Below are 10,995 nucleotides of genomic sequence, written 5' to 3'. Positions count from 1 at the left end.
CTTCTAAAGCATACTTAGCGAGGACCTCGACAATGTACTGCTAGAGTGCATTAAACATGGAACACTCCCCTTAAGCTGTCTCAGGGCATATTTCATACTTATTCTTGAAGAAAAGAAGAACTCAGAAATGTAGACAACTGATGTCCAGTTGTATTTCTCTGTATATCAACAATAATTCATGATGACCAGCATCCCAAACAGACTTTATTCTGGACTTTTTATAAAAATAACAGCATTTAAAAGACACAAATTAAACATTGCCTATCCTAAATCAAGACAAAATGTTTGACAGAAGCTGTAGTGGATGTGCCTCACACACTCACTCATCGTAAGGGACACTAAATAACCTCCAGTAATATGCAAGTCTTTGGACAGTGGGAGGAAACCAGAGTACCTGGAGAAAACACATCAAGCATGGGGAGAACTGCGAACTTCATGCACACAGACTTCAAATTGGGAATCGAACCAGGACCCTGGAGGTGCAAGGCGACAGTGCTAACTACTAAGTCACTGTTCCGCCCCTTTAGTGTCTTCTCATTTAGTAAATGAGAATTCACAGATGCTACTCTGTTCTTATTTCGACTCTTTAGTGTACCACAAACATTGGCGAATAAAACTCAGTGGATCTGATTGGAGTTGAAGCTAGTAGATGTTGAACAACAGTTACTTTGCGTACTACTCATAGAAATAAGAAAATTTCTTGGAGAAGATGATCAGTATGGTATTTAACTGTTAAAAAGAAATTAAAGAGTAGAAAAAGAAGATGGAGATCTGATGCTACCATGTGGACCAGCCACAATTGTTGCAATCTGCCTCATGGTGGCGTGTAGTTACTGTACATCTGGGGAGGTACATGTCAGGCTACAATGCAGGATACATCCTGCATGCATGAAAGTACAAATTAGGCTTTATGCTGAATATGTTCTTAAGGATGAATGACGAGTACAGCAGATGATCTAACATCTCCTATAATTAACTTAAAAAATGTAGATTTGCATTTCCTATGAATAAGTGGCAAAAGGGAAGACTACCCCACTGTGGCACATGTAGGCAAAACATAGGCTTAAAAGCAGTCAGTATGTCACATGGAGAAGAACAGGAATGGACAGATAGAGAGTGTGAAAGTGTAACAGTGTGAGAGGTAGAGGTGGAGGTGGATGCTCCTGAGACTGTCCTACAGAATCTAGAATTGAACAAATAGGAAGCTTTTACAGTAGAAGGTGGGAGAAGACAACTGTTCTGGATCCTCCTGAAGTTCTGATGTCACACAGATGGAACCCATGTTGACTTTCTTGAAAACAATCATGATGATAGTAAGTGATTATCCCACTGAAGGGTCTCATTCAATTCCCTTCAAAGGTAATTTTTTGGTTTAAAAAATGTCATTATTTACCAGTCTGCCTTGTATACTGAATGCCCTTTCTATACTCCAGGGGGGCATCGGACTGTATAAAATGTTTTTAATAGAGAAGACTGTGCAAAAACCTCCTGTTCATGCTTCTACCCATATGGGGTTTGTTCAGGTTATCTACGGTGAACTCATAGTATGGCATTGCGGCAGCATTTTTTTCCTCACTCAATATACAGTGGTGTGAAAAACTATCTGCCCCCTTCCTGATTTCTTATTCTTTTGCATGTTTGTCACACACAATGTTTCTGATCATCAAACACATTAAACTATTTGTCAAAGATAACATAATTGAACACAAAATGCAGTTTTTAAATGATGGTTTTTATTATTTAGGTAGAAAAAAATTCAAACCTACATGGCCCTGTGTGAAAAAGTGATTGCCCCCCCTTGTTAAAAAATAACTTAACTGTGGTTTATCACACCTGAGTTCAATTTCTGTAGTCACCCCCAGGCCTGATTACTGCCACACCTGTTTCAATCAGGAAATCACTTAAATAGGAGCTACCTGACACAGAGAAGTAGACCAAAAGCACCTCAAAAGCTAGACATCATGCCAAGATCCAAAGAAATCAGTCTGGTAAAGGTTATAAAGCCATTTCTAAAGCTTTGGGACTCCAGCGAACCACAGTGAGAGCCATTATCCACAAATGGCAAAAACATGGAACAGTGGTGAACCTTCCCAGGAGTGGCCGGCCGACCAAAATTACCCCAAGAGCGCAGAGACAACTCATCCGAGAGGCCACAAAAGACCCCAGAACAACATCTAAAGAACTGCAGGTCCCATTTGCGTTAATTAAGGTCAGTGTTCACGACTTAATCATAAGAAAGAGACTGGGCAAAAACCACTTTTAAGCAAAAAGAACATTAAGGCTCGTCTCAATTTTGCTAAAAAAACATCTCAATGATTGCCAAGACTTTTGGGAAAATACCTTGTGGACCGACGAGAAAAAGTTGAACTTTTTGGAAGGTGCGTGTCCCGTTACATCTGGCGTAAAAGTAACACAGCATTTTAGAAAAAGAACATCATACCAACAGTAAAATATGGTGGTGGTAGTGTGATGGTCTGGGGTTGTTTTGCTGCTTCAGGACCTGGAAGGCTTGCTGTGATAGATGGAACCATGAATTCTACTGTCTACCAAAAAATCCTGAAGGAGAATGTCCGGCCATCTGTTCGTCAACTCAAGCTGAAGCGATCTTGGGTGCTGCAGCAGGACAATGACCAAAAACACTCCAGCAAATCCACCTCTGAATGGCTGAAGAAAAACAAAATGAAGACTTTGGAGTGGCCTAGTCAAAGTCCTGACCTGAATCCTATTGAGATGTTGTGGCATGACCTTAAAAAGGCGGTTCATGCTAGAAAACCCTCAAATAAAGCTGAATTACAACAATTCTGCAAAGATGAGTGGGCCAAAATTCCTCCAGAGCGCTGTAAAAGACTCGTTGCAAGTTATCGCAAACGCTTGATTCCAGTTATTGCTGCGAAGGGTGGCCCAACCAGTTATTAGGTTCAGTTGGCAATTACTTTTTCACACAGGGCCATGTAGGTTTGTATTTTTTTTCTCCCTAAATAATAAAAACCATCATTTAAAAACTGCATTTTGTGTTTACTTGTGTTATCTTTGACTAATAGTTAAATGTGTTTCATGATCAGAAACATTTTGTGTGACAAACATGCAAAAGAATAAGAAATCAGGAAGGGGGCAAATAGTTTTTCACACCACTGTATGCACACTGTCCAGTTTATTAGACACGCATGTACACTATCTCATCAGCCAATCAGCAGCAGCAGTGAAATAGAAAATCTTTGTGACTTGGTAAAGTTGTTGACACTAGATGGGCTTGTTTGAGTATTTCAGAAACTTGTGATCAAGTGGGATGTTAGAACGCACCTCTAGAGTTTACACCGAACAGAGCACATGAATGAGAAAAGGCAGAATTTATGTGACTTTTGCCTCTGATCATGCTGATGTTAACAGTCAGGACCAGCAGGGCAGAGAATTTAGAGCAGCTTTAGCAACAGATGCTAAAACTCGTAAAGCAAAGTGTCTGGCTTTTTTCCTGCAAAATCCGAAGCATATATTGCTACAAACACATTCTTTGATTGTGAATTTCTGAATATTTAATCCAGATGGCATGAACATAGACATACTGATGTAAAATCTGAACTGACCAAAGGAATTGAGCGATGTGGCTTGTAATGAGTAACTGGTAACTGAAGGGCAGAGTAAGATGACACGATTGCTTTAGTCTGCTAGTAAGGATAAACTAATGCAAATAATCACACCTCATAGCCATGGTGAGGGGAAATGCATCTCAACATCTACAAAATTACCTCTTAAGGTGGATAAGCTTCAACAACAGAAGATACCATCTGTTATCACCCTCTAGTCTGAGACTGTCCTAAGCACAGACTCCTCAAGACTGGACAGATAAAGATAAGCAGGAGAAAAAAAGCACCTGGCCTTTTTCAAGGCTTTCAACTGTCTAGTTTTGGTGACTCTGTTTATGCATCATGATTAATTGCATTTAATTGGTCAAAAACCATGTCTTTGAAGTCAAAATCTTTCTCTCTCTCTCTCTCTCTCTCTCTCAAATATACACACGCAATCATTTTTATTCCTCGCTAGACAATTCTCGCATTTCATTACCATAATTTACAGCCAAGGTCATTTTTATTAATCCGCCTCTCAGAGGACTGATCAATTCTCATGCCATAAAATTGAAAGTAGAATCAGGCCGTGCTCACTGGAACAGTGCTTTATACAGATGACTTAATCATGTCCTATATACTGCAGCAATAACAAGCTATTAAGCAGGCAAAGAAATCAACAAACAAACAATTAATAAATCCATGTGATTAGCTGTAAACATGTCTATACCATCATTCTCAACGTTATAGTACAAACAAAGATGGCTGATAAAACCTCATCTACAAAACAAATAGTAGTGTGAACAAGCATGAAGCAGGAGAATGGAGAAGAAGTGACACATTGTTGAGTTTGTGAGTAAAACCAGAATCTACCTCTGCTGCAGGGGATAATGGTATATTGCCTTATTATATATTATAAATGATAAAGTAACATTTTACTACATTATTTCACTAGCCACAAATATGCTTTTTAGTGTAATTAAATGTAAATGAATGAATAAATAAAAGAGCAAAAATGTGGTTGCCATATGTGGGAGTGTGGGGTATTGCCATAATTCTGGTGCATGACAATATGGCTACCATTATAGTGAAGCTAATAAGGTAGCATTTCATCTAGCACAAACTTATTGTTTTTCTCCATCCATCCATCCATCCGTCCATCCATCCATCCATCCATCCATCCAACTTAATGAAGCCACCAGAAAGTAAATTAGGGTCTAGAAATCAGAGTGGAAATGCAGGTTACTTTATTATGCATTAATAATTGTTTGCTATCTTGTGTTGTGCTATTAAAAAAACAATCTACTGTATATACAGTATTTGTATATATATATATATATATATATATATATATATATATATATATATATATATATATATAGTGTTAAAACATGAAAAGCAAAGAAATGTGATCAGTTAGAATTTTTAACTCTTTAATGTGGCTTTCTTATAATAAAGCACAAAATATTGTGTCTGCATGTAGGCTAATAAGTGGCATTAACTAGACTGTCATGTTAGCCAGATATCTGACCAGAATTATGTCTAGCTAACTAAGCATACTGTATTTTTTTCATCAAGATTGTGCCCCTACAAAATCTATATTAAGCTATTATTAATTAGTCTACCGAAATGTGCTTTTTTAGGTTCAACGAGTTCACCACCATAGTCTGAATGTTACCCGAGTTGTAACGTTAGCAGCAGAGCTTGTAGCAGTTGGTACTATGTGCAGCTCTAACGGAGCGCGGCTCATTAATCCTTGAGAGAATGAACTGATGCGTCAGTCCATAGTTATTTAGCGCCACTCAGCGGTAGAAGCCAGCAAACGCCAAACCCAAATGTCGCCACCTTGAGGCGTGGCGGTAAAACCAGAATACCGCATGAGTAACATCTGTATCAGTCAGGGTTAATTCTCCTGTGATGATGACACAAAGGGTAAGGCATTACGTCACCAATTCGAATTGGTGCAGTAATGAGTAAATATGTGAAAGTAAAGTAATTTAATTTAGAAAGTATACTGGAGTAAAAGTAAATGTTGCAATAAATATAAATAATGAAGTAAAATGCAGATATGTAAATTTTTTACTTAAGTACAGTAACTAAATATTTGTGGTTATATTATAACACAGATTTAATTAAATATTAGTAAATAAGCAAACTAATCATGTGCATATATTTACATCTGCCAAAAATAACAACCTAAATGTACCCCCCCCCTTCCCCCCTCCACTTATTCACTGGAAACTTTTCTTGTATTCAATACAAAGATGGAATGCCCTTACAGTGCTGCTGCGAGTCAAATCAATGTCCTTTTGGAAGCGTTTCATTATAATGAGTGTATGATTATCCAGGACATTTTTCTTATAACAATGACAGAGAACATTTTCCAAGTTTATTTTGTGAGGGGGGGGGCTTAGTAGAGATCTGCTGTCATGTTTAAGGCACACAGTGTATATGGGATATAGTGTATAAAGTGGCTCCATAAACGCCAGATTTTTGTTTGTTTTGACACATACACACACTATACAGGCTATATATACAGAGAGAGAGAGAGAAAGTGTCAAAAGCAATACATTTTCGAGAGTTGGCTCCTTGTCCCACAGGTAAAATACGTGTAAAATAGTGTGTGCTCGGCCACTTTGCTGCCTAGCTCTTGGCACCCTTGTGGCTCTTCCTCTACATCTCATCTTATGTACCAAGGTGAATTATTTTCACCTGACCATATTTGACATTTCCTAATAAAACACATGTTAAATTTCCCCCAAGTTCTCAGACTCGTTTAAAGCCTGGCTAGCAGAGTGCTCGGGCTCAGGCCAAAGATGATCAAAAAGGAACGTGCTGTCATGGCAGCAGGAGGCCAGCGTGCTATCAGGTAGACCAGCCAGATATCATTCTCAAGACATCAGAACTTGGCAATGGATCACTCCTCATGGGTTTGAAACGTTTTAAATTGAAAATTTGTTCAAGAAAAAAAAAATCACCAGCACCAGTACCGTATTCTTCTATTCTTCGTGTTCTTATATATATATATACGTCAAATGTCAGAATGGAAAAGAAAGGTGATTTAAGCAATTTTGAGTATGTCCATTCCTTTATGACCACCATGTACCCATCCTCTGATGGCTACTTCCAGCAGGATAATGCACCATGTCACAAAGCTCGAATCATTTCAAATTGGTTTCTTGAACATGACAATGAGTTCACTGTACTAAAATGGCCCCCACAGTCACCAGATCTCAACCCAATAGAGCATCTTTGGGATGTGGTGGAACGGGAGCTTCGTGCCCTGGATGTGCATCCCACAAATCTCCATCAACTGCAAGATGCTATCCTATCAATATGGGCCAACATTTCTAAAGAATGCACCTTGTTAAATCAATGCCACGTAGAATTAAGGCAGTTCTGAAGGTGTTCCTAATGATCCTTTAGATGAGTATACAGTACTGGCCAAAAGTTTGGACACACCTTCACTCATTCAATGTGTTTTCTTTATTTTCATGGCCATTTACATTGGTAGATTCTCACTGAAGGCATCAAACTATGAATGGACACATGTGGAGTTATGTAGAGTACTTAACAAAAAAAGGTGAAATAACTGAAAAACATGTTTTATATTCTTGTTTCTTCAAAATAGCCACCCTTTGCACACTCTTGGCATTCTCTCAATGAGCTTCAAGAGAAAGTCACCTGAAATGGTTTTCCAACAGTCTTGAAGGAGTTCCCAGAGGTGTTTAGCACTTGTTGGCCTCTTTGCCTTCGCTCTGCGGTCCAGCTTATCCCAAACCATCTCGATTGGGTTCAGGTCCGGTGACTGTGGAGACCTTTTTTTCTTAAGTACATACTGTAACTCCACCCCCCCAGCCACTGGATGCAGTGCTGGTCTTAAGCCCGGATAAAATGGGAGGGTTGTATAAGGGAAGGCATTCGGCGTAAAACCTGTGCCAAGTTGTTGTGCGGACCGGATATTCCGCTGTTGCGACCCCTTTGCCGGGGCAGCCGAAAGACCAACAACAACACAACAACAACATACTGTAACTCCACATGTTATATATATATATATATATATATATATATATATATATATATATATATATATATTGGCGCAGTGGTAATATATGTCCAAACTTTTGGCCTGTATTTATATATATATATATATATATATATATATATATATATATATATATATATATATTTCATATATATATATATATCACTCAACATTCACTCATTATTTATATCACCTATCTTGTACAGGGTCATGGGAGGCCTTAAGCCTATCCAGGGGTCTTCGGACACCAACAGGGTACACCAACCCTTCATAGGGCACAAGCACACACATACTCCTTCCACACTCACTTACACACAACAGGCAACTTGGAAAAGCCAGTTAGCCTAATCTGCATGTCGTTGGAGTGTGAGAGAAATGGAGTACCTAGAGAAAACCCACCAAGAAAAGGGAGACGATGCAAACACCATGCACACAGAGTCTGAATGGAGGACTAAAACCCTTGACCCTGGAGGTGTGGGGTCAGTGTTAAATGCTACACCACTATGCTTCCTTAACTGACCATTTATGAAAGATGTATAAGTGCTCTTAAAAACATTAATAAAACCCTATAGAGAAGACTTTTTTTGAAGAATAGTAATCCCTGCTCAAAACTGCTTAAGATGTTTTTTTTTTTCTTTTGTAATTTATCACTTTAATTTGTCACTTAATTTGTCTTCTATTTCCTATCTTTCCTCTATATTACACGGGCGAGTGGGAACTGACGAGGAGAAAAATTGGGTAAAATCAATCAAGCTATCCAACAAACAAATACATAAATTAAATAAGAAGCCCTTTACAACCAGGGCTAACATGGTGTTTGATCTTGCTTAGCAGTGCTGCCCTTTTTCAACCGCATGAAATTGACTTGTCCAGCCATATGTCACACAACAGAGAAACTGGCTGCTTCTCACAGAGTTTCACAATCTGTGCAGGGGATTTGTTCATTCTCCTTCTATTACTCTGGGCACTGGGAAGACAGATTGAATAATGAGATCCAATGGAAAAAAGGAAGACGTTTTCATTGATACTGCTCTCAAGCTTACCCATATGCTCATTACATCCTGAGAGAGCTGCAGGTCAGAAAACAGATGTCTGAGAACAGTCAAATTGGCCAAAAGCATGTCATAAAAGCTGACAACGTTTAACAAGACCGGAGACGATTACAAATAGCCAGGATCTTTTCCTGTAGACTCCACAAATCAAAATCCCTATTTATGTACATGACCAGTCAAAAGTCTGGACACATTTAATTCAGTGGTCCAAAACAATTCTGAAGGTATAGGAAAAGTAAAATCATCTCAAAGCTTTGCAACACTTAAAAGGGGAAGCTGTAACTTAATTTTCTGAAACTTCATTTATGCTTTTAACATGGCAAGATGTGATTTGTATTTTTTTTTGTATGGACTATAAAAATAGAAAAGAAAGAGAGAGAGAAATAGAAAGAGAGAGAGAGAAAACAAACCTAACATGCAATGTTCCAGAACATCAAAGTATGATTTGCTATTCTTTACCAAATAAAAACCTGGCAATCCAGGTCATACAGTAGCACATACGTTTTGTCATGAATACATACATCAACTTTCTCACATCTAACCCAGGGAATAAATAATGCTGTTTCTTTTGTGTCTGCCTGCGTTCCAGACATAACTGGATTTCCCTTTGAGTATGCTCAGACACGTACGTGCATTTGTAAATGCGAATAGGAAAATAAATGAGAGACAAACTGTGAAAGAGGAATGCAGAGGAAATGCAAAAGTGTGATATGCAAGAGCCGAGGAAGAAAGATGAAAAAAGGTTAAGGAAGAAATGAAAATATTGAGGAAATGGTGTCCAGGAGTCAGAATGCAGAAGGTGTAACACTGCCACCTAGCGGCACATTTACACACAGTCATGTGTGTTGCGTCAGTGTTTTTACCCCAGCTAACCCAGTGAGCCATTTCCCCATCTTTCAAACGTCTAATACAACCATGAACAGCAGCAACCTGTGACCTCAGAGCAGAGGACATGCAGAGGATTGCATGCTGGGAGTGAGACGAGTCAGTAGCACTTCACAGCTGAATCCTTGCCTGCATTGATTGCTCTCTCTTCAGCGCCTTTTAAATATTGAACAAGACCAGACAGACATTGCTGCATGATATTTAGTGTTATCCAAATTTACTCACCATCAGAAATCATTATATCACCCTTTCCCCCCTTATCTTTCTAAGTAATGAACATTAACAAATTACACTACAGTATATGGACAGAAGAAAAAACATCCTGGACAGTATGCTTCCATCTTTGTGGCAACAGTTTGAGGAAGTCTATTCCAACATGACTGTGCCCCAGTGCAAAGCAAGGACTATAAAGACATGGTTTGAAGTTCAGTGTGGAAGAACCTGACTGGCCCTAACACAGAGCCCTGATCTCAACCCTATTGAGCAGCTTTGGGATGAACTGGGAATGGAGATTGTGAGTCAGGCCTTCTTGTCCAATATCAGTGCCTGACCTTATAAATGCTCTACAGAATGAATGGGCAAGACTGCCCACAGAAACACTTTCCAAGAAGAGTGGAAGCTGTACAGTATTTGGATCCAATGTCATTTTAGAGTTGGCCAAATACTTTAGTCCATAGAGTGCAGCAATGTTATTTCCAGGCACACACAAATTATCCCTAAATCAGGTCTTAAAGTATCTTAAATAAATATTCTCAGGAAGCCTCTCATGTTAGTTACGTGAGAAGTGAAGATTATAAATTCCGCAATTAAACATCCTGTAAGATTAGCCCATATTAGCTAGCTGTGTAAGATTAATTGAATCTTAAAGTAGGTATTTATATTTTGTTTTATTCATATATGTAATTGTGACTAAATTTCTATCTGGATTCCTGTCAGGTTTGCTCATGTTTTCTACTGTAGGTATCTAAAGTAGTAGAGAAAATGTTAAAGAAATCATCTCACAAAGTCTTGGTTATAGCTTGCTTGTTGATGGCAGCTTATGCTAGCTAGCAGACTAATAGCAGGTCAATCATGTTGGCTATTAGCAAATTTAAAAAAGGTTTATGATGGTTATCTTCTCTGAAGTCCTAGTAATTAGATAGTGAGTCAATAATGTTGTGTCCAGCTAATGCATGTCCAGATTATACTAGCAATATCTCGTATAAATTTGACAAAACATAAATTTAATTGTTGTTAGCTGGGTAGTTTTGCAATATATATATATATATATATATATATATATATATATATATATATATATATTGTGGCGTGGGCGGGGCGGCGGCTGACGACCAGCATGCCTTGCGGGAATGTCGGTGTGTGTTCACCATGTTGGGGAAAGGTGTTTGGGTTGGTGGCTTCGGCCCTGTTTGTGTGAGGGGTGTGTGACGTGTGAAATGTGCTCCAGTTCAAG

This window comes from Clarias gariepinus, chromosome 2 (genome assembly GCF_024256425.1).
Source record: "Clarias gariepinus isolate MV-2021 ecotype Netherlands chromosome 2, CGAR_prim_01v2, whole genome shotgun sequence".
NCBI lineage: Eukaryota > Metazoa > Chordata > Actinopteri > Siluriformes > Clariidae > Clarias > Clarias gariepinus.
The sequence above is the reverse complement of the archived record's forward strand: the minus strand, read 5'-3'. Positions refer to the sequence as shown.